The following is a 26,336-nucleotide window of genomic DNA, read 5'->3' as shown; positions in this document are numbered from 1 at the left end:
CTCTTAACCAAACTGTTCACCTGCCAACCTTTTACCCAAATCTGCAGAACAAGGGGGAGTGAATTCTGCAGTCCTTGGACGTACACAGACTACTAAGATTCTACTTAAACAGGACCAAATCTCTAAGAAAGTCTGAGCAACTACTGTTGGCATTTGCTGCAGGATCAGAGGGGAAGGCTATTTCAAAAGCAGACTATTTCAAAGTGGATAAGCCACTGCATTCGTTTCTGCTACTTGCGTCATGGTAAACCGGTGCCCATGGGAATCAGGTCACATTCCACCAGGGCTGCATCTACCTCTGCAGCTTTTTTTCAGGGGAGTTCCAACCAAAGACATTCTAGAAGCTGCTACTTGGAGCTCTTTTCATACATTTACAAAGCATTATCATTTGCCTCTCTTCTCTAAGTCTAGGGCAGGCTTTGCCACTGCAGTTCTGCAAGACCTTATAGCCGCTCCTAATGCTATTTAGTTCCAGCCTCCCATCCATAGCTTTGGATTCTACTCAAATGTAATGACTGCAACAGTGAAACACGAAGAACATAGTACAGTTGTGTACGCTTACCATAAATGTAGATGTTCGAGTGTATTCACTGTTACAGTCCGGGTTACCCACCCGCCATCCCCCTTTTTTTCTAGAACTTCTCTTTCCTTCAGTATATTCAAAAAGCCTTTGTGGTGTATTTGCTTTTAGATGAACGTAAAGTTTATGTTGTTACAGTTACATATATTTTGCAGTTTATTTATATAATATATATATATATATATATATATATATATATTTTTTTTTTTTCTCCCCATTTGGGGCCACCTGACATCTGGGGCAAGAAATACTGAAGAAAATGGCATTGGCTGCATGTTTTAATACCCTTGACGACCTGACGGAAGAGGAGACAGAAACCGACGCAGGACCCAAGACTTTGATATTCAGGCCGACTGAGGGCAGCCTGCCAGCAGATTACCCAAATGTAAGGACTGCAACAGTAAATACACTCGAACATCTACATTTATGGTTAGTGTACACAACTGCACTTTTTTTTTTTTTACCTTGCCATCATTGGTAACATTTCTCCTCTCTAACTGTGTGTGTGTGTGTGTGTGTGTGTGTGTGTGTGTGTGTGTGTGTGTGTGTGTGTGTGTGTGTGTGGATTTTAGCATGAGTGCTTCTGCCGTTGACCTTTTTTCCTTTCAGCATGGCAGACGAGCAAGGGAACAACTGGTTTCAAACAGTGTTCTGATTGCGGCAGGAAAATGCCAAATTCAGATGGTCATACTTCTTGAGTTCATTGCTTGGACCCAGTGCACTTAGAACAACAGTGTGATATTTGTTAGACTTTTAGTAGAGAGGAAGAATACACTTACTCTAAAAGCTTTAATAAAAATGCCCTTTGAAGAAGCCTTGTCCAGTCTACCTAAAAGTGCCAAGTCAGAGGTGTCTTCTCCATCATCATTCTTTTCTTCAAAAACTGCACATACTAAAAAGAGAACCCTCTTAGTACCAGTGTCTGCTTTGGCTCTGGCTCATAAGAAACTGAAATCATCAGCTCCCACAGTTTCTGCGGAATGAAAGGTTGATACCAGAAAACTGGAGAACTGTCTCCCTTGATTCTCATAGCAGTCATTGCCTCGGCACTTCAAGTTTTGGTGCCGACCTTTGATATCATCTTCCCTTCCTCTGTGCTGGTTAGGGTGCCAACAGTTTTTTCAGAACCAGTTCTTTCCCTGGCACCTATAGCCCAAGAACCACAGTTTCTTTCAGCTCCTAGAACCGGGTATTCTCCTTCAGTGGACCCTTTGTGGTGCATCTGCCAAGTCCCTTTTTGGAAAGGCCGGAATCTCCTTCAGCCTTTTCAGTACATTCCTTTAGGAGTCTGGAAGTTGACATCGTGAGGTTGGTGTATCAGCTCCTCGTGGTGAGGAGTCTTTCCACTTCTTCCCAGGCTTCACTCCCTTCTGGAGATGGGCACTTTTCTCTAGGGACTCCAGCAGACCACTGGGGCTTTAGAGACCTTGGCTCCGATTTCCCCGACGCCTGCTGTCCTGGTGCCGACAGCTCTTAAGTCTTCAGCCCCAGTCTTTGCCCTGAGTTCCTTGGTTTCTTTGGAATTGATGGACTCCTGGGGTCGTAGCTCCACAATATCATTTGTGGGCTTTTCCTCTGCTTCAACCTTGATGGCAGTTTTCTCGGAGCCAGGTGGGAACTACGGTTCCTAGGTTGTCGTCCCAGTTTTGGTCTCCCATCCATCTTCAGGGGGACCTGCCTTTCAAGTTATGGAGATGGTCTTGGCCTCTGCAGGCTTCCATCTGGTTTCTTCCCCATCGGAGCATATCCGCAGGATCCTCTCTGGTCTAGAACTTAGACCAACCTCCACACCAGGATAGCGAGCACCGAAGCTGCAAGACACCCCCGTACAGGGCCTCTCTCTACCGATTCCTCCACAAAATCTCCCACCGAGGAGGTGCCTCGGAAGTGGTTGTGTAATAGGAGACACCTTGATTCCCCAGAGGAATCTGTCACAGAAGACATGGACTTTGATGACTGGGAGGGTTCTCCCAGGTCACTCCCAGAAGACATCTCCTTTGGAGACTTTCTTGAAATATTAAAACAGAGGGGTAGCTGGAAGTCTCAAGACCCGCAAGCCTTCGGTGCTCGCCCATCTACTACTTGGGTGACCCCGCCGACTGACAGTCTCATTAAACTGATCGCCCAGTGGGCACGGAAGACCCCTGACTCCGTAGAACCAGTCCCTAGGAGACAAGATAAAATCCTTTCAGCTCCAGAGGACCATCAGCACTGGGCCAACAGTTTAGTAGTGGACGCCATTGTGGTTGCGGCACCCACCAAGAAAAAATGAGCATAACAAAGTTCCATGGCACATTTCACTAGACTTCAGAGGGATCTGCTCAAGGAGCTCTCGGATACCCTCTCAGGAGATGTGTCTGATGAAGTACAAAATAAGGTAGCCTCTTAGTTTACAATCCTGGAGTCCATTTCTAACTCGTCCATGAGACTTATTGTACATGACTTGGTCAGCGGGTTTAGTCGTAGCCATAAGAAAGCATCCCTGGATGTGCTTGTGTGAGTTTTCAGAACCATTTAAGTCTTTGTTCATCAGTGCTAGTGCTGTGTTTGACATCTTCCTTTTTTGGCCCCAAAGTGGAAGATACATTAACCAGTTGTGAAAAGGATGGAAAAAACTATCTGCTGTGAGCATACGTTTTTCCTCTCCCCAACACTCCTATTCCAGGAATCAGAGAAGTTGGAAAATGTTCAAGAAGATCCAAGGGGCTTTCCAGGACTCGTGTGGTATTGACTCCTCCTGGGCCATAGGAGGAAGCTATAATGGAAGACACCGATTACGCAGCAGAGGTGGCCCACAAAATCAGGGTTCCAGAGATTCCTTTTCAGAGAAACCCTACCAGCGCTTCTGAAAGGAGGCCCGAGTCAGTCAGGGGAAGACTATACTTGCACCTACTAGCCTGGCAAAAGATAACCACAGATCCTTGGCTGCTAAGGATCATTACCAGAGGTTACTATTTTCCATTTGGCTGTACCCCAAAACTAGGAAGAAAGATTCCGAATGTTCCACCCAATCAGAGGGATCAGGCAACTCTGAAAATTCAAAAGCTACTAGAAAAAGAGTCATCCAAGAAGTCTCACCAGACTAGATAGGATCTGGATTTTACTCTAGGTTCTTTTTGTTATCAAAAACAACAGGGGACTGGAGACCAAGTTTGGTTCTCAGTGTGCTGAACAAGAACACTCGTCAGACAATTCTGGATGGTCACTGTTCAGTTTATTCTTAGGTAGAGATGATTGGATGTGCTCTGTAGACCTCCAGGATGCGTATTACCACATAAAAATGGACAAACACTCCAGGAAGCTTGTCCACTTCTGGCTGGGAGCCGGTCATTATCAGTTCCAAGCTCTGCCCATTGGTCTCGAACGCTCTAAAGAGAGAAAATGCTGGACCTCAGAGTGCTTCTGGGATCGCAGTACAGTGAAGGTCAGAATAGTTGCCCTTTCCTCACTGTAGTGCGATCCCGGAATTGGAATATATATTTAGCGGGGGGTGTGGGAGGTGCAGCCTCCCCACAGTAGAGAGTTTGAGGTCTGGCATTTTCGCTCTTTAGAGCGTTCGATATTCTTAACATTCACTCATATGATATAGACCCAATGTTCACAGACAATTGTGTTTTTATCTCGACAGAACTAAACATTTCAGAAAGTCAGACCAGTTATTTGTTTCTTTTCTGGTTCTTCCATGAGGAAATCAGTTTCTAAGGTTATGTTCTCTAAATGGTTAAGAGAATGCTTTACTTTTGTCTGCAACAGGAAAAACCTCAAATTGCTAGCCTCAGTTAGAGCACACTCTATAAGAGCTATAGCCACGTTGGCTGTTTTTCACTCCAAGGCTTCCATGGACATGTACAGCCGCAACATGGGCTTCTCTACATACCTTTAATTACTCATTACAAAGTGGCTTTGTTCTCCAGGGGAAGAGTGTCATTTGGTTCTATGGTGCTCCGGAATATCCTTCCATAAGGCCTCTCTCAAGGTACAAGGTAGCTGGGGACTCTGTCCCTTAGGTCAAGAATAAATGCAGATTGACAACATCAGACAAAGAAGTTATGTACTCACCGTAACGTTCCATCTGTGTTGTCACTCTTAATTTATCCTTGACACCACCCCCCCTCCTTTAGACTTCTTGAGGAATGGAACTTAGTCCTGAATATTTGATGTTAAGTTGTCCATCTCGCCTTCGTTCTTGCTGTTTGGGTTCGGAGCCGATCCTTGGCTCCAACTCTGCCATCTTCTATAGCTCGAGGCTACCCCTTATCCCAGAATGCCCAGCGTCAGATACTCAGATCTTGTTTGCCGCTTCAGCTGCGAGGTTGCTTCGTTACTGGCTCAGGCTTAGTATTGTTTTGTATTACATATTTTTGCTGTTATTGTGAAATTTTAATTGTAAAAGTGTTATTAACCTTAGTCTCTTAGTACTTATACCCTTTATCACCTTATATTGTGTGTGTGTGTGTGTGTGTGTGTGTGTGTGTGTGTGTGTGTGTGTGTGCTTGGTTGGCCGTTGCTCCTTTCCGCAGGCCTCTTTTCCCTTGAATTCGTTTTAACTTCAAGAGTTCTCCTCCCCCTCTATTAGGTTAGCCGTTTAAGTTGTAATAATTATTATAACCTTTTTTCTTATTGTGGTTCTTTAGTTTGATATTAGGAAAATGTCTAAAGATACCAAGGTATCTGGCTTCAAAAAGTGTGACTCATGCTGTCAGAAAATATCTCTGACAGATGGGCACACTAGTTTTGTATATTTTTTGTGTGCTGTTCACCTGCAGGACTTCTGTTCTATACTTCACGCTTTTAGTCCAAGGGTCCTGCAAGAGCGCAAAAACAAATTAATCCTTCGGGGATTATTGAAGCCTCAGGATTCTCTGGCTAAAAGTACTCAGCCAGCGAAATCTCCTAAGTCTGTCAAGCCATCAGCTCCACCTTCAGAGCCGACTCCTTTACTTGACCAACCAAGTATGTCAGTGCCGGCTGGCACCGACAAGGCAACTCCTCCGTTTGCTCCATCTGCTATTTCGGAGCCGTCTCGGAGCCATAAGAGACTGAGGTCTCCATCCTTGGTGCCCATCCACTCGACACCTCAGTCACCCTTGTTACAGAGTGAACGTAGCTATCATTCTTCCCACTCCTCTCAATCCTCTAGATTATCGGATCATGATGTGGAGAGAGTAGTAAATAGGTTGCTTAAGTCACAGGCCCTGGCAAAATTACTGTCCAGCCCACCTCAGCAGATATCTGCTCCAATCGCCTCTATTTCCATTCCTCCTCCGACTACATTTAATTCGGAGCTGGAGACCATGGATCTGCAGGTAGTAGAACCGTCGGTGCCGATCATCATCTCTCCTTCGTTTCGACTGTACCGATTACCTCGATTGTACCTTCTATCGAGGGATCTGGGTGCCGGGGCTCTCTCGTCGGCTCTGAGGGGGGGGAGTGGCATCGGACCCTTGTCCGACCCCATTCTCTCCTTCAAAGCTTTGGCACAGGTGAGCTCGGCTCCAACATCGGCCTCGGAGCAGTCACCCTCAACGCGGAGAAGGACTCCTGTCTCTTCGGAGCCGGAGCTTTCTCTGCCTAGAGGTCAGGATGCCTTCGAGGTCATGCGGAGTGTGCTGTCCCCCAAAACAGTTCTACTGCCAGCTCCATCGGCTCCGCCCCCCCGTGGTGTCTGTTCCAACCTCTACTCCTCCTCCAGACCCCAAGCGTAGGGAACCTATGCCCCAGGACACCCCATTGGGTGATCCCTCTTCTTCCGAAGCCTCCCCTGATCACTCGGAAGAGCCTGTCCCAAAGAAGAAGTGCAAGAGGAAGCACGTAGACTCCCCTGAGTCTGTCACCTCAGATACAGACATGGATGAATCAGAAGGGTCCCCAAGGTCCCCCTCTGAAGACATTTCCTTTTCGGACATCCTTGAAATGCTTATACAGAGGGGGGACTGGTCTTCCCTAGCTCCTACCGAGGACGAGTCTGTATACCTGGACGCATTCGGTTCCCGACCTTCCACCTCCTGGGTATCTCCTCCTTTCGATCCACTCATGTCTGTAGTGGCTCAAAAGGCTTGGTCAGCTCCAGATTCTGTGGAACCTACTCTAGGAGACCGAACAAATTCATTACAGCCCCCCAGGACAAACAATTCCTCTCCAAAGGTGTGCCCGTTGATGCCATGGTGGTAGCAGCCACCAAGAAAGAGTTAGCAGAAACCTCTTCATCTGTTCATCCTCCAAACAAAGATTCTCAGACGATGGACAGATATGGAAAGCGAATGTTTGCTTCAGCGACCTTTTCATTGAGGTCCCCAAACTAAAAAAAATGTCACTGGCCAAGAACCAAACTGTTGATACAGCCACAGGCAAAAAATAAAAATCCAATAGCGTAGAAACAATTTATTACCGCTTTCGTCAGAAGACTTCATCAGAATACATTATTACAAAAAAATCCCTACCTTAAATAACACTTTAATTATCCAATTTAACAATTAATTAAAAACACTAAAATCTCTTAAAGAGCACTTACATATTATATAAACAACAATTCAGTGTTGTCCTTATTAATACATAATTTGCCATTTTTTAAAAAACATTTAATATTGACCATTCCATTTAAACCCGGAGGTTTATCAGATTTTAAACGAATCTGCCACAAAGCTTCCCTCTGTTCCACAAAATTTCTAAAATCTCCCCCCCTTGCATCACTTTTGCACACCTCAAGAACAGAAAATAGAAACTTTTAAAATTGTTACAGAGTGTTTAAACAATGCATTCTTTTCATCGTGCCTTTTGATGTCGTATAGGTGCTCACGTATACGTGTTTTTAAGCTTCTCGTCGTCATTCCGACGTAAAAAGGCACGATGAAAAGAATGCATTGTTTAAACACTCTGTAACATGTAACAATTTTAAAAAGTTTCTATTTTCTGTTCTTGAGGTGTGCAAAAGTGATGCAAGGGGGGGAGATTTTAGAAATTTTGTGGAACAGAGGGAAGCTTTGTGGCAGATTCGTTTAAAATCTGATAAACCTCCGGGTTTAAATGGAATGGTCAATATTAAATGTTTTTTAAAAAATGGCAAATTATGTATTAATAAGGACAACACTGAATTGTTGTTTATATAATATGTAAGTGCTCTTTAAGAGATTTTAGTGTTTTTAATTAATTGTTAAATTGGATAATTAAAGTGTTATTTAAGGTAGGGATTTTTTTGTAATAATGTATTCTGATGAAGTCTTCTGACGAAAGCGGTAATAAATTGTTTCTACGCTATTGGATTTTTATTTTTTGCCTGTGGCTGTATCAACAGTTTGGTTCTTGGCCAGTGACATTTTTTTGGTTTTCTATAGTGGTATTTCATTTTGTGTTTTCTACATACCATGGCCGATGAATCAAACATCGATGAACAACTTTTAAATTTAAGCGTTCACCCTACTCCGGGTTGTGACTCTGATTTCAGCATCAACAAACTGTTTATATCAACTTTACTTGACATACAAAAATCGCTGAAGTTCCTGATGTCCAAAGCTTCTGATGTACCATCTCCAGTGGCGAACGCCTCTAGCCCGAGTGCTTCCTTCAATGAACTAGACACCGTTATCGAGTTAGAAGAACAACCCGCTATAGCTACAGCTCCTAACAAAGGTAACGGAGGTAACGGAGGTAATAGAGACAACGGACGACAACTTCCGGTTCGAGAGTCGGCGGTAAAACCTCTGTTGGAGTATACTACAAACCCTTTTGGTGCATATTCAGCTAAATTGTGTTCCGTAACCAACGAAGAACTACAGCATCAACAAGATTTATTGACCCGGCTTCTTAAAAGATATAGGTCGCTACATATTGAAAATTGCTACTTCAAACGATGCATGGAACTAAAGGTGATGCCAAAGGGGTTGCGATTTTTTAAATGCCCCAACGGCGTTCACATCGGAGACTCACTGTTTGAAACACTAGTGTCATTCTTTAATGAATCAGGTATGGCATTCTTGAAGATACTATCTGACAATAATATTGTTAAAATGAATGCTTTAAGGGCCGAAATTTCCGATTTGGAAATTCAACTTAGAAATGTTTGTACTGTTTCAAATCAGAATGTTTTCTTTGACAAATTAGTTGCCGATATTGACAAACATTCTCTTGAAGTTACTAATCGCAAACATTCCAAACTGGAACGCGACATTGTGAGCTATCAAACTAACTCCGCTTACAATTTTTTCGTTCCAGGAAACAAGGAATTTAAATCTAGAGCTACTGGTATTTACTTTAAAAATAAACACCTTCATAGTAATGTAGGCAATAACAGGCCTTTGTTCAACGAATTTATCACAAGTAACAAAACCGTTTCATTAAATATGAACAGCGAAAATGCTTTGTTTTGTAATTGCAAAGGCTCCACTGCTAAACCAGTGGATACAGGTCACGATACAGTTAGCCATTCTATCGGCGATACTGGGGTTGATGTGGTTAACAAAGGGACTGATACTAATGCTGGAAAAAACTGTTGGTAACCCCAGCATTGATACTGTAAATTCAGGAGATCCTGCTTTTTTAGGAAAAAGAATTCAAAGCAGCAAGAAAGCCATGCTGACCAGGAGCAGAACTTTTCTGAGTTCTCAGTCCTCCGAGGAAGAGAATTAAATTATGAAGTGGACAATGACCATGTCAAATCTAATTTTGACATAATAAATCTCACTGACTGTATTTTTACAGAAGAGGAATTAAATGTGTTAAGATTAGGTCTGAATTTTGTTCCCACTGTTAGAGCAGATTACGGTAATACTGTTTTGGACATTAAGAAATTTTCCAGGAAAATAAATTTGTCCTATATTCTAAACGACGTAGATTTTAGGAAAAACAGTTCCTTAGTAAAACCTTCCACCTATAATCCACCTTTAACACACACAGTTAAAATATTTGAGGAGGCATGTGTTAATGATCTTGATAATATTTTCTATCAGAAATTTAAACAAAAGCACAATATGAGTGTTAATGAAAGAAAAGCATTTAATGCACTGTGTGACAGGAACAAAACTCTACGCTTTATGAAAAGCGATAAGGGTGGTAATATTGTTATTATGACCCAAGTACAGTACAACGACAAAATGATGAGTTTATTAAAGAATCCTGATGAATATGAATTGGTAACACCATTTTTTATTAAGAAGAAAGAAGCTTTCATTCACTCTTTACTGTATGATGCTTTAATGAACAACGAAATTAACACAGAAGTATATGAATTTTGTGTGATAGAGAAGCCTAGAATTGGAATTTTATTTGGTATTCCCAAAACACACAAAAATCTGTTGGACCCCCCCCTTCAGACCCATAGTGTCCTCTCCCCATTCAGTAACTGAGGGGATATCATTGGTCCTTGACGCCACCTTGGGACCTCTGGTGTCCAGACAGGAATCATTCATTAAAGATTCTTGGCATTTTTTGAACAGGATGAACAATTTTGCCACCAAAGAGGTTTTTGATTTCAACAAACACATCATGTTCACACTAGATGTAGAATCCCTATATACATGTATACCCCATGAAGAGGGGGTTGATGCCATTCGATTAGTGTTAGCTAAAAGCCATGATTTCAATTCTGGACAAATTTCTACCATTTGTAGATTTTTAGAAATTCTACTCTACAATAATTATTTTATATTTGGGGATTGTTACTATAGACAAAAAAGAGGAGTGGCCATGGGGTCCTCTGCAGCTCCTTCATATGCCAACTTGGTGATGACCTGGTGGGAGGAGTTTTTTCTAAGACCTTTAATGACCACATACGATATTCAAGTATATCTTAGGTTTGTTGATGATTTGTTCTTTATTATAAAAGGTGACAATGACACGGTACGTGACTTTGTTAACGAAGTTAATAAACAGGATAGTTTTTTAAAATTTAAACTTGGGAACTCTGGCTTGACAGTTGATTTTTTAGATGTTTCACTAAGATGGGACTTATCAGAAAATAAATTTAACAGCAAAATATACCGTAAAGAGAGTTTTACTAATAACTATTTACATTTCAACAGCGCCCATCAGAAACACACAATCAAAAATATTCCTAAGGGACAGATGATAAGAGCCTGTCGTATGACATCATCTGACAATGACTTAAACAATGAAATTTTGTTCATTAAAAAATTGTTTTTAGAGAGGGGATATCCCGGTACTATGTTAGATGATGATATCACTACCATTATGAGCAGGAGAAGTATTTCTTATCCTGCCATTTTAAATAATCATGTTGACACATTACAACAAGTGACAAACACAAATGGTGTCTCTGAAGTTAACATTACAGGTCCAATATGCTCCCTGGGCATGAGTATTGATGGGTTGGCTATAAAGAATGTGATTCAAAAGAATTGGAAAATTATACAAGGAAATAGAGACATTTTAAAGGTATTAGGGGATAAACCTGTTTTTGTTTTTAGAAACACATTTGACATCAAAAAAGCATTGGAAACAAACAAAACACCATTAGTAAACAATAGAATGAAGACTAAGGGTGTTTTTCCTTGTCATCATTGCAACACCTGTAGATTTTTATCAGTAGGACCATTAATTATCATTGACAGCATTGATAAGACTTTTCAAGTACCCCAATATGTAGATTGTAATACAGCAGGTGTGGTATACATTGGGCTATGTAGTACATGCCCAGCTTTTTACGTCGGAATGACGACGAGAAGCTTAAAAACACGTATACGTGAGCACCTATACGACATCAAAAGGCACGATGAAAAGAATGCATTGTTTAAACACTCTGTAACATGTAACAATTTTAAAAAGTTTCTATTTTCTGTTCTTGAGGTGTGCAAAAGTGATGCAAGGGGGGGAGATTTTAGAAATTTTGTGGAACAGAGGGAAGCTTTGTGGCAGATTCGTTTAAAATCTGATAAACCTCCGGGTTTAAATGGAATGGTCAATATTAAATGTTTTTTAAAAAATGGCAAATTATGTATTAATAAGGACAACACTGAATTGTTGTTTATATAATATGTAAGTGCTCTTTAAGAGATTTTAGTGTTTTTAATTAATTGTTAAATTGGATAATTAAAGTGTTATTTAAGGTAGGGATTTTTTTGTAATAATGTATTCTGATGAAGTCTTCTGACGAAAGCGGTAATAAATTGTTTCTACGCTATTGGATTTTTATTTTTTGCCTGTGGCTGTATCAACAGTTTGGTTCTTGGCCAGTGACATTTTTTTTTGGTTTTCTACAGTGGTATTTCATTTTGAGGTCCCCAAACTATCTATGCCATTTTACACATCTTCAAAGGGATCTCCTGAAAGAGCTTGGAGATGCCCTTCAAGATCCTACAGCTGAGGGAGTACCAGCCAAATTAGCTTTTCATCTTGCGACTCTTAATTCCATAGTCAACTCCTCCATGAGGCTGATTTCCTATGCAGCCGATGGAGCAAGCAGAGCCGCAGGGACAGGTGTGGCTTCTCAGAAGACATGCTTGGATGTGGCTGTGTCAGTTTGCGGAACCCTTTCGAGCGTCTTTCACCAATGCTCCCTTTGATGGCTCCTTTCTCTTTGGGCCTCAGGTGAAAGACACATTGACCAGGTGTGAGCAGGAAGGCAAGACTCTCTGCCATGGGAGTCTGTTTTTCCACCCCTTCCAGACCTTATCCCAAGGGTCAGAAGAGCGGAAAGATGTGGTTCTGAAAATCCCAGGGACCCTTGCCTGACACGTGGTGATTTTTTCCCCCAGGGGCAGAGAGCGAAACAACAATAGCAGACGCCACCCTCGTGGCAGAGTGGGACTGCAAAATCAGGGTGACAGAGAAACCTTCTCTGCTAAGCCCTTCCAGCATCCCCGAAGGGTTGCCTGACTGCTCACCTCTGGAGGCAGTCGGGGGAAGACTTTTGTTGTACCCAAAAGCCTGGCAAAATATAACAAGAGACAGATGGGTACTATCCATTATATCCAGAGGTTACAAAATTCCCTTCCGTCAATCCCCCATAGAATCAAAAAAGTCCATCCCAGATGTCCCACCCAATCTAAGGGATCAAGCAGTCACAGAAGTTTCAAGACTGCTAGAAAAAAGAGGCATTCAAGAAGTCCCCGCAGACCAACTAGGATCCAGAACTTACTCAAGATTCTTTTTAGTACCAAAAAAGACAGGGGACTGGAGACAAATACTGGATCTCAGCAGATTGAACAAATATGCACAAAAAGAAAAGTTCCGGATTGTGAAACTGCAGTCCATTTTCCCTTTTCTGGGTCAGGACAATTAGATGTGCTCGATAGATCTTCAGGACGCGTACTACCATATCAAGATGGACAGATGCTCCAGGAGATTTCTTCGCTCTTGGGTAGGGGGCCAGTCATTACCAGTTCAGAGCTCTGCCATTTGATCTCACCTCAGCCCCCAGGGTGTTCACCAAGTGTATGGCAGTAGTCATGGCTCAACTGAGGCATCAAGGATTCCAGGTGTTTCCCTATCTAGACGACTGGCTCCTGACTGCTACCACCAGGCATCAACTCTTAGAGGCATGGGATTATACAGTCACATCATGCACTCAACTAGGCATTACAGTAAATTTCAAAAAATCTGCCTTGTTGCCCTGTTAGTCTGTCACATACATAGGAGCAGAATTAAACACAAAAGAAATGTTTGCAAGATTACCACAGGAAGGAGTTTCCACTATTCGTCAACAAGTGTTAATTCTAATGCAGAGCAAAAGGATTCAAGTCAGATATGTCCTCCAAGCTCTAGGCTCCATGGCAGCTGCCATTGTTCTTGTCCTATTAGCGCGTTTCCACATGGGAATCCTTCAGTGGCTTCTTTTCACGCAGTGGTCTTTCCAGGAGCTACCCATGTCTCACATGATCCTGATCACAGAAACATGCAAAAGCCATCTTCTTGGTGGATGGTCTCCCCACTAGTGATTCAGGGCAGACCTTTCATACAACCCCCTCCGGTAGCCACAGTGACCACGGACGCCTCCCTGATAGGGTGGAGGGCATTATCTAGCCGGGACAGTCCAAGGCACTTGGCAACCTCACGAGTACCATCTGCATATCAATGTCCTAGAAATGAGAGCGGTGCTCCTAGTGTTGCAAGCCCTTCAAGACTCTCTTCCTTCCAGGACCATTGCAATCCAAACAGACAACATGTCAGTGGTGTGGTACATCAACAAACAGGGTGGGACCAGGTCTTACCCCTTGTGTCGAGAAGCACTCAGACTGTGGCAATGGGGGATTTCCGCCTAACGTTTTCTGATAGCAACACACATCCCTGGGAAATCCAACTTCATAGTGGACAGGCTCAGCAGAGCTATCCTCATGCCTCACGAGTGGTCTCTGAATTAGGAAGTTGCAGATCTTATCTTCCGCAAATGGGGACAGCCTTGCTGCGATCTATTTGCCACTCCTCTCAACAACAAATGCAGAAGCTACTTCTCCCTACTTCCTCTTCCAGGTCATATACCCAGAGATGCTCTAGTCCACGATTGGCCTCAGGGACTCCTTTAAGCTTTTCCCCCTTTTCCCCTAATACCGAGACTCATACAGAAAGTAAAATCGTTGGGTTGCAAAATGATCATCATTGCCCCATATTGGCCTCGACAGATATGGTTCCTGTTCCTGCACCTCCACCTTCTGGATCAGCCGTGGATTCTGGACCCGATCTTCTGATTCATCAATCAGGCGGGTTGCACCAATCCCTTCAAACTCTCCAGCGCACAGCTTGGTTACTCCACTTCCAACCTTAGCCAGGCTTTCCAGTATCTCCCCAGCAGTCCGTGATATTATTGATGTCCTTCAAGGATGCATCTGCAGTCCTTACAAATGGGTTGTCCTGTCGTCAGGCAGCCCTTTGGTCGGCCGGATTCCGAAGTCTGGGTCTGGCCTCGGCTGGTGTCGCACTTCACCCGACGTCATAGCTGCAGTTCTTCGGGTATAAAGGCATCAGCTGACGCCATTTTCCTCAGTCTTTCTTGCCGCGTGGCGCCCGAAGCAGAAGCTGTTCGCAAGTGCCGGTCAGTCAGAACCAGAGATTACTACCGAAGACTTCTAAAAAGCTAAGTACCCCGTTGGGGACTCTTTCTTGCCTCAGCCGATGTCAGAAAAAGTGAATAACTGTTTAACTTGTGGGAAACAAATACCTCATAAAGATTTCCACTCTTACTGCTTACCTTGCTTAGGCCCAGACCACGACGTAGCAGCTTGTCTAGCCTGTGCTTCTTTCAACCGACGGACGCTTAGACGTTGGTCGGAATTTGCTGAAGAGTTTTTCGGCTCCACTTTTGCTTACATTATGCCGTTGGATCCTCCGACTACGCAAATTTCTAAAAAGCGCAAGGAAAAGGACCGACACTCGCGGTCCGCAGTTTCGGCCGAAACCGCGGTTAAGCCAACCGCGAGTGTCTCGGTTTCGGCTGAAACCGAGTCCACGGTTCTTCCTTCGGCCGAAAACTTACCTCTTACCGAGGCCTCATCTAGCTTGGCTGAAACTGCTACTGAAATCCCACCTGCTCTTGCAGGTTCACAGGATTTATCTGACACTATCCCTTTGGATATATCCACCCCTGCACGTGGAGCTGCTAGGCCTCCTGCATCCATGTCGATTAAGGCCTTTGCCAGGGCTAAAGCAGCAAAAACTACCAAAACTGTGACTGCCAAGACCCCCTCTCACAGGCCTAGCTCTAGTTCACAAATGCTTAGTCTAGCAGAGGATCTCATTTCTTTGATCCGGGGATCCCAACCACATCCAGACAGGGCCTCTCACCCACCTCCAGAGAAGAGGACTAGAGTAGAGCCCCCTGAGCCAGTTTCTTCAGATGACCCCTCTGATGATTCAGATAATTCAAACCCTCCAGAGGCCCCCTTTTCTCCTTATGAGGACTCTGATGCAGAAGAGTCCATTCCTTCTGCCTCTCCGCCTGAGGAATTTTCTTTTGGGGAAACCTTGCATGCTATGAGGGAACAATTTCGATGGCAGGGCCAGGATTTTTCAGACTCTAGGAAAAGGCTTAGAACCTTTTTGCATTTGCCACAGCATAGGCCTTTAGCCATTCCTCCAGTACTTACTGTTGTGGATAATGCATTTAATGATGCTTGTACTGCTCCTGATTCTCTACCTCCAGCCCCGGCTAAGCCCGATAGGTACTACAGGGTTCCGGACACTCATTATCATTTGTATAAGGCCCCTTTTGCAGATCCCGAAACTATCTCCCAGGGACCCAAGGCTGTAGCAGCTACCTCTGCCAAAAAACCCCTCCCCTCTGAAAGGGAATCTAGGGCCTTAGAGAGACTCTTCCAGTTAACTAAAAATCTAACCTCTGGTGAACCATTAGATAAAAAATCTGTACAGGAAATGGTACATAACATTCAGCAGGTCAGTTATCATTCCTTAAAATGCGGCTATGATGCACTGGAGGCTTCCTTTAGATCAGCCATGACTGGCACAGTGATCAGAAGACATGCATGGTTAAAAGAGCAGTCCCTACCGGACCATGTTAAATCAAAGCTCCTAGATGCTCCCATGGATAAGCTCAATTTGTTTGGCTCCCCTGCACAGCAGGTGCTGAAGAAGGTGGAAGAAAGCAAAATCTGTCCAGACAGTCAAGGATTTCTTGCAGGTCCAGCCTCCAAGGTTTAGCAGGAACTGGCCTTCCAAGAATTGGTCCTTTCCAGGCACCTCCAGAGCTCCGAGAGGCAGGAATAGGCGCTCAAGAGGCAGGGGTCAATCCAGAGGTGCCTACAGGGGACGTCAGTGGCAAAATAACAACCAGCGAGGTGCAGCCACAGATCCAGCCACCACCACTTCCACAGGACAATCACAGTGACTTGGCTCTGGCACGCCTACCAGGGAACAACTAGAAGCACCCTTAGGCGGAAGCTAGCCTTATTTTCAGTAAACTGGCATTACATCACAGGAGACAAATGGATTTTACAGACAATAGACCAAGGTTACAGGTTTCACTTCCATACTCTACCAAGGAAGAGAGGAATGCCAAACCTACCTCCAAATCAGAGGACAGAAGCTCTAGAACAAATAACTCACTTACTAAGGATGAGAGCTGTAGAAAGGGTACCATCTATGGAACAAGGGCAAGGATTTTACTCCAGACTCTTCCTGGTACCAAGAAAAGAAAACCAATGGAGACCTATTCTCGACCTGTCCGCTTTAAACACATATCTCATTGTTCCAAAATTCAAAATGCTGACCCTACAGCAGCTTCTTCCCATGCTGGGCAAGGAGTCTTGGCTGGTAACTCTAGATCTCAAGGAGGCATACCTGCACGTCCCCATACGACCAAATTGCAGAAGATACCTCAGATTTCTTGCAGGATCAGAGCATTATCAATTCTCAGCATTGCCCTTTGGCTTATCTACTGCGCCCAGAGTGTTCACGAAATGCCTGGCATCAGTAATTGCTCATTGCAGGCTTCAGGGAATTCAAATTTACCCTTACCTGGACGACTACCTGTTACAAGCGGACAACAAAAACAAATTAACAAAAGATTTGGAAAGGGTCATTCATCTACTACAAGCCCTGGGATACACAGTCAATATAAAAAAGTCAAGGCTGATACCATCCCAAAGGATAACCTTCTTGGGTGCAGATCTGGACACATCAAAACAAATGGCATTCCTGACAGTAGAAAACAGGAGCAACTCCCTCTCTACTTCATGGCATTAACAAAGCAGAACCAGCTAACAGCAAGAAAAGTCCTGCAAGCCCTCGGTTACATGGCATCCTGCATAATATTGGTTCCAAATGCCAGACTACATGTGAGAAAGTTACAGTGGTACCTAAGGAATTTATGGTCTCAGCACAAGCACAGCCTAGAAACCCAAATTCCAATAATTCCATGCCTGAAGCAAGAATTCCAATGGTGGGCTCAGGCCTGTCAATTAAACAAGGGACTGCCCTTCCACAACACTCAGCCAAGCCAGGCCATCACAACAGACGCCTCAGACCTCGGTTGGGGGGCACACATGCTGGACAAGTGCATACAGGGCTTATGGACTCAAGACCAGCTACACCTACACATAAATCAAAAGGAAATGCTGGCAGTAAAACTGGCAATTCAGGCATTCAGACCATTTCTCCAACAGGGTCAACTGCTGATAAGGACGGACAACACCACAGTTATGTGGTACATCAACAAACAGGGAGGCACACATTCATACCCTCTATGCCGGATGGCAATGGACCTCTGGAATGTGCCCTGAGCTTCAACATTCAGTTACAAGCAATTTTTGTGCCAGGAAAAGAAAATATACTAGCAGACATCCTAAGCAGAACTACCACGGATGCTCACGAATGGATGCTGCATCCGGACATCTTCAAAACCATTACAGGGAAATGGGGACTACCAGAAATAGACTTATTTGCATCCCCACACAACCACCAACTGAAAAAATTCTGCACAAGGACGTACCACCCACTTGCTTGGAAAGTGGACTCCCTATCCTTCAGTTGGAAAAACCTGACAGCATATGCATTCCCACCTCTTCCTTTGATGCACAAGGTGCTATTGAAGATCAAAGAGGACCGTCCAAGGATCATCCTGATAGCTCCAGACTGGCCAAGGCAACATTGGTACCCATTACTGAGGAGCATGTCTCGAGAACAAATATTGCCTCTACCCCTTGTTCCCCTGCTGTTAACATAGAACAACTACAAAACCCTACATCCAAACCTGAAAACACTGCAGCTGGCTGCCTGGAGCATTGCATAAGACCAAATAACCCAGATTTATCTCAAAGGGTTAAAGACATTATCTTGGAGGCGCGCAGACCCTCAACAAGAAAAAATTATTCAGCAAAATGGAAAAGATATCTCATTTGGAGTACTGCAAAAGGAGAAAATGTGGCACTGGTAAACATAGCTAACATCCTGGAATACTTGGCAGAGCTATTCCACAACGGCCTGTCCTATTCTTCCATTAAGATTCATGCATCAGCTATTTCAGCGGAATACAACTTGGATCCTCCACTCTTCTCACATCCTCTACTCAGGCAGTTTCTGAGAGGAATTAAAAACGTAAAACCACCTAGGAAGCCACCGTTGCCAGCATGGGACTTGAACTTTGTGCTAGAAAAGTTGACACTCCCTCCTTTCGAGCCAGCAGCAACAGCAGAATTGCAGTACTTATCATGGAAAACTGCTTTCCTGCTTGCAATCACTTCAGCAAGAAGGGTATCCGAGCTACAGGCATTAATGGCAGTACAGCCCTTCCTGATCTTCCATCAAGATAGTGTGTCCATGAGAACTAATCCTACTTTTATGCCAAAGGTGGTCTCCAGAGTATCTTTAAATCAAGCTATCCACCTACCTACATTCTTCCCCAACCCACAGAACAGGGGAGAAAGACTGTTGCATACCTTGGATGTACATAGACAATTACGTTACTACCTGGACAGGACCAAGAGCAATAGAAAAACTGACCAGCTACTGGTAGCATATGCAACAGGAATGGAAGGAAAAGCAATTTCGAAACAGACAATCTCTAAGTGGATAGGAAATTGCATTAGATTTTGTTACTCCTACCATGGGAAGAAAACTCCAGAAAACATCAGGCCTCACTCTACAAGGGCTACAGCCACTACCACAGCTTTTTTACGAGGAGTGGCTACCAAAGACATTTTAGAGGCTGCTACTTGGAGCTCCGTGCATACATTTGCCAAGCATTACAATTTACCTTTATACTCCAGATCCCGAGCAGGTTTTGCCACTGCTGTTTTGCAAGGGATCTTAACTACACCATAATCTTATTTCTCCTCCTCCCCAGTTTGGCTATGGTATTCTACCCATTTGTAAGGACTGCAGATGCATCCTTGAAGGACATAGTACAGTTTTGTACCTACCATAAATGTAGATGTCCGATAGGCATGCATCTGCAGTCAGGATTACCCACCCTCCTTCCCTCTGTGGTACTCCTAGGGTATTTGCCCATCTTGTAGCTAGCTGGGTGAATCTATTATGGTGTATTTGTTTGTATATATGTACATACATGCTTATTTTTTGTTTGCTCTCTACTATTTGGAACCATTTGCATTTATCCAAATTTAGCCATCCTAGAGGGCACCTGGCATCTGGGGCAAGAAACACTGAGGAAAATGGCGTCGGCTGATGCCTTTATACCCGAAGAACTGCAGCTATGACGTCGGGTGAAGTGCGACACCAGCCGAGGCCAGACCCAGACTTTGGAATCCGGCCGACCGAAGGGCTGCCTGATGACAGGACAACCCATTTGTAAGGACTGCAGATGCATGCCTATTGGACATCTACATTTATGGTAGGTACAAAACTGTACTTTTCCTCACATAAGTCTACTAAGAGGAAAACGGATGTTAGTAAATGGAAACGGTTTTCTTACTGGGCAGAATCTAGAAATTTGGATCCCTTCTCAGCCCCAGTCCATGAAATTCTTGAATTTCTAGCACAACTTTTTCAGTCTGGTGCGGCTTCTGCTACCATTAGAGTACAGCTAGGTGCCATTTCTAATTTTCATATCGGTATGTTTAATTGTAGCATAATGTCTCATAAGCTCTGCAAGGCCTTTATGAGAGGAACATCTCTTCTTAGACCCCCAGTTAGAGATCCTCCTCCTCCTCCTCCTTGGGATCTCAATTTAGTTTTAGCTTCCTTAATTTTGCCTCTCTTTGAACCGGCATCATGTTCCTTAAAATTTCTTTCTTGGAAGACACTTTTTCTGGTTGCTATCACTTCAGCTAGACGTGTATCAGAACTTCAAGCACTATGTGTTCGTCCTCCTTACCTGGTGTTTCACAAGGACAGAGTTTCTCTGAGGACCATTCCATCCTTTATCCCTAAAGTCTGCTCAGAGAACAATTTAAATCAATCCATAGACCTCCCAGTTTTCTTTCCCAATCACAGCAACAAGGCAGAATACAAGCTCCACCAAATGGATGTGCACAGACAATTGTGTTTTTACCTCCATAGAACTAGGAACTAAGAAAGTCAGACCAACTAAGAAAGTCAGACCAGTTATTTCTTTCTGATGCTTTCAACAAACAAGGCCTTCCAGTTTCTAAGGTGACCTTATCCAGATGGTTATCCGATACTATTGCCTTTATTTATCAGTTACGAAATAAAGAGCTACCAGCTAAACCAAAAGGTCATTCTACTAGAGAATTGGCCCCCTCTGTAGCCTTTCAGTCTAGGTTGCCCAAGACTCAATCTATGCAGCTGCTACTTGGGCAAACCCTCATACTTTTATCTCTCATTACAAGGTGGATATGGTCTCCCGGAGCAGAGCTTCCTTTGGTTCTACTGTTCTGAAGAGTCTGTTCCAATGAGCCACCCGGGATTTTAGGTGCTAGGGACGCTGTCCCAAACAGCAGAACGGCGAGATGGACAACTTAACATAAAGAAGTTATGTACCTACCATAACGTTCCATGTTAGTTGTCTTCATCTCGCCTTCCTTCTTGCGTCCCTCCCTCCTTCCCCCTTCCTAGAGGATTGAGAGGAGTTCCTTTTGTTTTCACTGGCTTGAGTATATTTTATTACTTCACATGCCAGGTAATTTATGACTCTTTCCTTGTTTAGGTGTATTGGACAACCAGTTTTTAGGTAACTGGTTACTCTACTTATGTCTAATGTGCGCTATCACAAATGAGATCTGGGTAGCTGACGCTGGGCATTCTGGGATAACTGGGATAAGAGATAGCCTCGGGCCAGTAAACAGCTCTTGAGCTATAGAAGATGGCCGAGTTGGAGCTGAGGATCGGCTCCAAACCCAAACAGCAAGAAGGAAGGCGAGATGATGACAACTAACATGGAATGTTATGGTAGGTACATAACTTCTTTTTTTCCTCATGTATGACCTTGGACATAGCGTCTTCAATATTTATAGCATTACCTTTTCCTAGTCTTTCATTATAGCTGCAAACTCGATCAGAGATAATTTACAGAGAGGCATTCTGAGTAAGAACTTGGCTCAGGAGTTTTTGATTCACATGAGCTGTTGTAACGGCTGAGCCAGTTCCAAGATTTGGAAACAAGTTCCCATAGTTCAAGGATAAATGCAGATTGACAACACAGCTAGAGTGTTATGGTGAGTACATAACTTGTTTTGTTTTTAAAGACATTTGACCATTTAACATTTTTTTTCCCCCAGGACACAACTGCTCAGAGAGGGACAGGTGGTAACCCTAGTCCTAGCATAACCTGAACTATGGTATTTAATGCCAAGCGTTAAAAAACAGTTATTGGTTTCTTCTTAATAATGGCCTCCCAAGCATGTGATGTGACCCAGTACTTTCTGTTACTATTGCTTTATGTAGTTTGTCTTGGGTGTATACCTGTAGCATATCTCTCATTCTCTCAACAACAGACTCCTGGAGAAAGCTTCTAAATCAGATACTTCTGAAAAAAACAATACTATCGATTTAGTAAACTGTCATTCATTTTCTGAAGAAAAGAAGTCTTTAATTGCAATGAATGCCATTATTTGTTCATGAGAATCCAGCACCTTTTTCAGAAAGCACTATGGATTGTAGTATGTCAGAGCAAAAGTAAAGCCAAAATTTGGGACACTTGTTGTGTACACTGATAAAGCGATCTGACAGTACTACTCCTCTGATATTCTTCGTGTTTCACTGTTGCAGTCATCACATTTGGGTTATCTGCTTGCAGTAGCCCTCAGTCGGCCTGATTAACAAAGTCAGTTGCTGTCTCTCCTTCTGTGACGTCAGGTAGTCAGGGGTATAAAACATGCAGCCGACGCCATTACATCAGTCTTTCTTGCCATGTGGTGCCCAAAGCAGAAGCAGTTTGCAAGTGCCACTTGGCAGACTCCTGAAATTTTCTTTTTCGAGTTTCAGAACCGAAGTCTTGAACTAAAAGCTAAGTATCCCGTTGGGGAAACTTTTTCTTGCTCTAAACTGATGTCAGTAAAAGTAAATAATTGCATTTCTTGTGGAAAGCAAATACCTCATAAAGATTTTCATTTGAACTGTATTTTGTCCCTGACCATGACGTACCTCGATGTCGGTTTTGTGCCTTATTTAAACAAACTATCCATCATTGGTATTTTTTCTCTTCTAAATATTTTGGTGCTCGGTTCAGTTATCCAGATATGTCTTCGGTAAGCCATCTGACTACCGACATTCTGAAAAAACACAAAGATAAAGACAGAGACAGGCCGCTTAGGTCCAAAGCTGCCGATGATGCTTCTCCTAAGCCAGTCGCCAGTTCGCCGGTACTCGGTGAGGCGCTTTCACAGCCCCTGATACCTGCTACTTCAGATTCGCAGGCCTCTACTGAGATCCATTCGGAGTCCAGTATGCCGCGAGATACTTCAACTGTGGAACCTGCGGATGTCTCTACCTTGGATGGATCCGGAGCCACTGTGCAGGCACCGGCTTCTGAGAGTGTATTTCAGGCCTACTGACTTGCATATTGAACAGATGCCATCTTCTTTTTCAAGGCCTAAAACTCGAACCATGCCTAGAAAACCGACGCCCAGACCGCATGGTCAGGCCTCTATGCTTAAAAAACAAATGATTAGAATGGCTGAAGACCTTATTACATTAATCAGGGGAAGCCAACCTTTCCCCTCTAAGAGACCTAGGACTGAGTTTGCTTATGATACTTCTGACCAGAATTCTGAAATTTCTGTTTCCTCTGATGACCAGGATTTACCCTTATCTACTTATGAGGATTCTGATGCTGGGGACTCTATTCCCTCTGCTTCCCCTCCACCAGGGGATTTTTCTTTTGGTGAAAACTTGCATACTCTTAGAGAGCATTTTCATTGAGAAAGTCAGGATTTCTCTGATTCTAAAAAGAGGCTTAGGGATTTCTTACTCCTGCCCCAGCACAGGCCTTTAGCTATCCCTTCTGTACTAGACATTGTTGATGATGCCTTTTCGGAATCTAGCTTGGCCCCTGACTCTTTACCTCTTGCTCCCAGAAAACCTGATAGATATTACAGGATTCCTGATTCTCACAAGTTCCTTTTCAAAAATCCTACTGTGGATCCTGAGACCATTTCACAGAGAACCAAGGGCATTAAAGCTACTACTGCCAAAAATCCTACCCCCTCTGATAGAGACTGCAGGGCACTGGATAGATGGGGTAAGAAGGTATACACTTCTGCAACCTTGGCCATTAGGGCCTTAAACTGCCAGTTTCATATGTTAATCAGCAACATATTATTGGATTGCTTAAACAGAAAATGATGTTGATTCCTGATCGTGTTGAAGATCAGGATTTACAGGATTTAATGCATTCTACTGAACAGGTTGGAAAACATACTTTGCAATGTGGTTTTGATTCACTAGAGGCATCTTGCAGGGCTGCTGTCACTGGGTCTGTACTTAGAAGGCGTGCTTGGCTTAAGGAGCAATCCTTGCCAGATCATGTTAAAGCTAAATTACTGGATGCTCCCTTAAATCAAGACTGCCTGTTTGGCAGCAAGGCAGATGATGTTCTTAAAAAGATGGAGGAAAAAGCTAAATCTATGCAAACTGTTAAAGATTTCTTAGAAGTACAACCTCCAAGATTTAGTAGGCATTGGCCCTCTAAGAATTGGTCCTTTCCTGCCTCTTCCAGGCCTTCGCAGTCCAAACCCAGATCCAGCAGAACACCCAGGCTTTCAGCCTCAGGGTACTCGCAGGACTAAGCAGTGGGGGGCACTTCCAAATCTGGGAGTAGTAAAACTCCCCCCCGAGGGTAAACTGTCTCAATGACTTAACTTTAAAACTTCTAAGCACTTCTCAGCTGACTGCCCCTTTGGGGGGAAAGATTACTGTACATGCAGAAACTTGGGAACTCATTACCCAGGACAAATGGGTTTTAAATATAGTTTCCCAAGGATACAGATTTCTCTTCCACACGTTGCCAACCCCAAACGGTTGGCCAGATCTACCCCCAAATCTGTGGGCAGAGGCTCAAAAGCAAGTACTCTCTCTCTTTAGCATAGAGGCTATTCATAGTTTACCAGAAGAGGAAAAGGGACAAGGTTTCTACTCAAGACTTTTCCTGGTACCCAGAAAAGGCAATTCTTGGCATCCTATCCTGGACCTGTCTACTTTAAACACTTTTTTGGTGATTCCAAAATTCAAGATGCTAACTTTTCACCAGTTGCTTCCTGTGCTAGGCAAAGATTCCTGGTTGGCAGCACTTGATTTAAAGGAAGCATGCCTGCACATCCCAATCAGGGAATCTTGCAAAAGATACCTACATTTCAAAGCAGGCTACATGCACTATCTGTTCTCTGCACTGCCCTTTGGCTTATCTACTGCGCCCAGGGTATTCACAAAGTGCCTAACTCCAGTCATTGCATTTTGCAGGCAAATAAATATTCAAATATACCCATACCTGAACGATTGTCTAATTCAGGCAGGAAGCCAGGACATACTTTTGAATCATCTGGCTTTTGTACAAAGGGTGCTAACTTGTCTGGGGTACACCATAAATGAAAAGAAATCACACCTGGTACCCTGTCAACAAATTATATTCCTGGGAGCAAGCTTGAATACAACTTCCCAGATGGCTTTCCTCACCCCAGAGAAACAAATTCATTTTGACAACCTACTTCAAACTTGTGGCCACAAAAACCCTGCTTATCTGCAAGGCAAAATACTGCAAGCCTTTGGGGTTCATGGCCACCTGCATTCTTCTAATTCCATATGCAAGACTGCATATGAGGAAACTACAATGGTATCTAAAAAGCCTATGGTGTCAACATTCTCAGGATCTAGAAGCAATGATTCCTATCGTACCTCACCTACGGTTAGAGTTCCTTTGGTGGGCAGAGGCCTGCCACCAGAACAAGGGGCTACCATTCACTCTACCCCCTGCCGCCCAAACCCTAACAACAGACACATCAGACTATGCATGGGGGGCTCACCTGGCAGGGAAGTGCATTCAGGGCAAATGGAACCCAAGTCAAATGCACCTGCATATCAATCAAAAAGAAATGTTAGCTGTACAGAATGCTCTGACAGCCTTCAAGGACCACTTTCTTCCAGGACAATTAATGGTAAAGACGGACAACACCACTGTTATGTGGTACATAAACAAGCAGGGAGGTACCCATTCTTACCCCCTCTGCAGACTAACCATGGCACTGTGGAACACAACCTTGAGCTACCAAGTGCATCTACAGGCTTAATTCCTGCTAGGAAAGCTAAATACACTGGCAGACGGACTAAGCAGAAACCTCTTGGACCCACACAAGTGGAAACTGGAACCAAAGACTTTCAACATGTTGACAAACAAATGGGGAGTCCAGATATAGACCTATTTGCCTCCCCCCAGAACTACCAATTAGACAAATTTTGCACAAGGACTCCCCACAAACAAGCTTGGAAAGTGGATGCTCTGTCCTTCAGCTGGAAAAAACTATCAGTTTATGCCTTTCCTCCTCTGCCTCTCCTCTCCAAAGTTTTACTAAAGATCAAACAGGACAAACCAAGGACGATAGTGATTGCACTAGACTGGCCACGTCAACACTGGTACCCCCTCTTGCACAGTGTGTCACTGTTGGCCCCATGGCACCTGCCTCAGACCCCCCTACCCTGTTGTCTCAGCAGGAGAACCAGATTCTGCACCCTCAGCTTCAAACCCTGAACCTAGCAGCCTGGTTTAATTACCTAATCTGTCCTTTACCATCCCTCAGTAAACCAGTGATGGATATCCTTTTAGAGGCAAGGAGGCCTAGTACTAGAAAATTTTATGCTGAAAAATGGAAAAGATTCTGTGTCTGGAACCAATCTCAAGAGATGAGCACAGCGTTGCCCAACTTACCTCAGATTCTACAATACTTAACTG

General features: G+C 43.7%; 1 protein-coding gene across 2 annotated transcripts in view; it reads left to right on the top strand.

Annotated features, from left to right (window-relative positions):
- Window positions 1-26,336, top strand: part of KDM4A (lysine demethylase 4A) — a 2,334,711-nt gene that overhangs the window by 1,010,452 nt on the left and 1,297,923 nt on the right. The gene's annotated exons all lie outside the window — the stretch shown is intronic.

This window comes from Protopterus annectens, chromosome 10.part0 (genome assembly GCF_019279795.1).
Source record: "Protopterus annectens isolate FY-2018-M chromosome 10.part0, PAN1.0, whole genome shotgun sequence".
NCBI lineage: Eukaryota > Metazoa > Chordata > Ceratodontiformes > Protopteridae > Protopterus > Protopterus annectens.
Note: the sequence above shows the minus strand (reverse complement) of the source record. Positions and strands in the feature narration are given on the sequence as shown.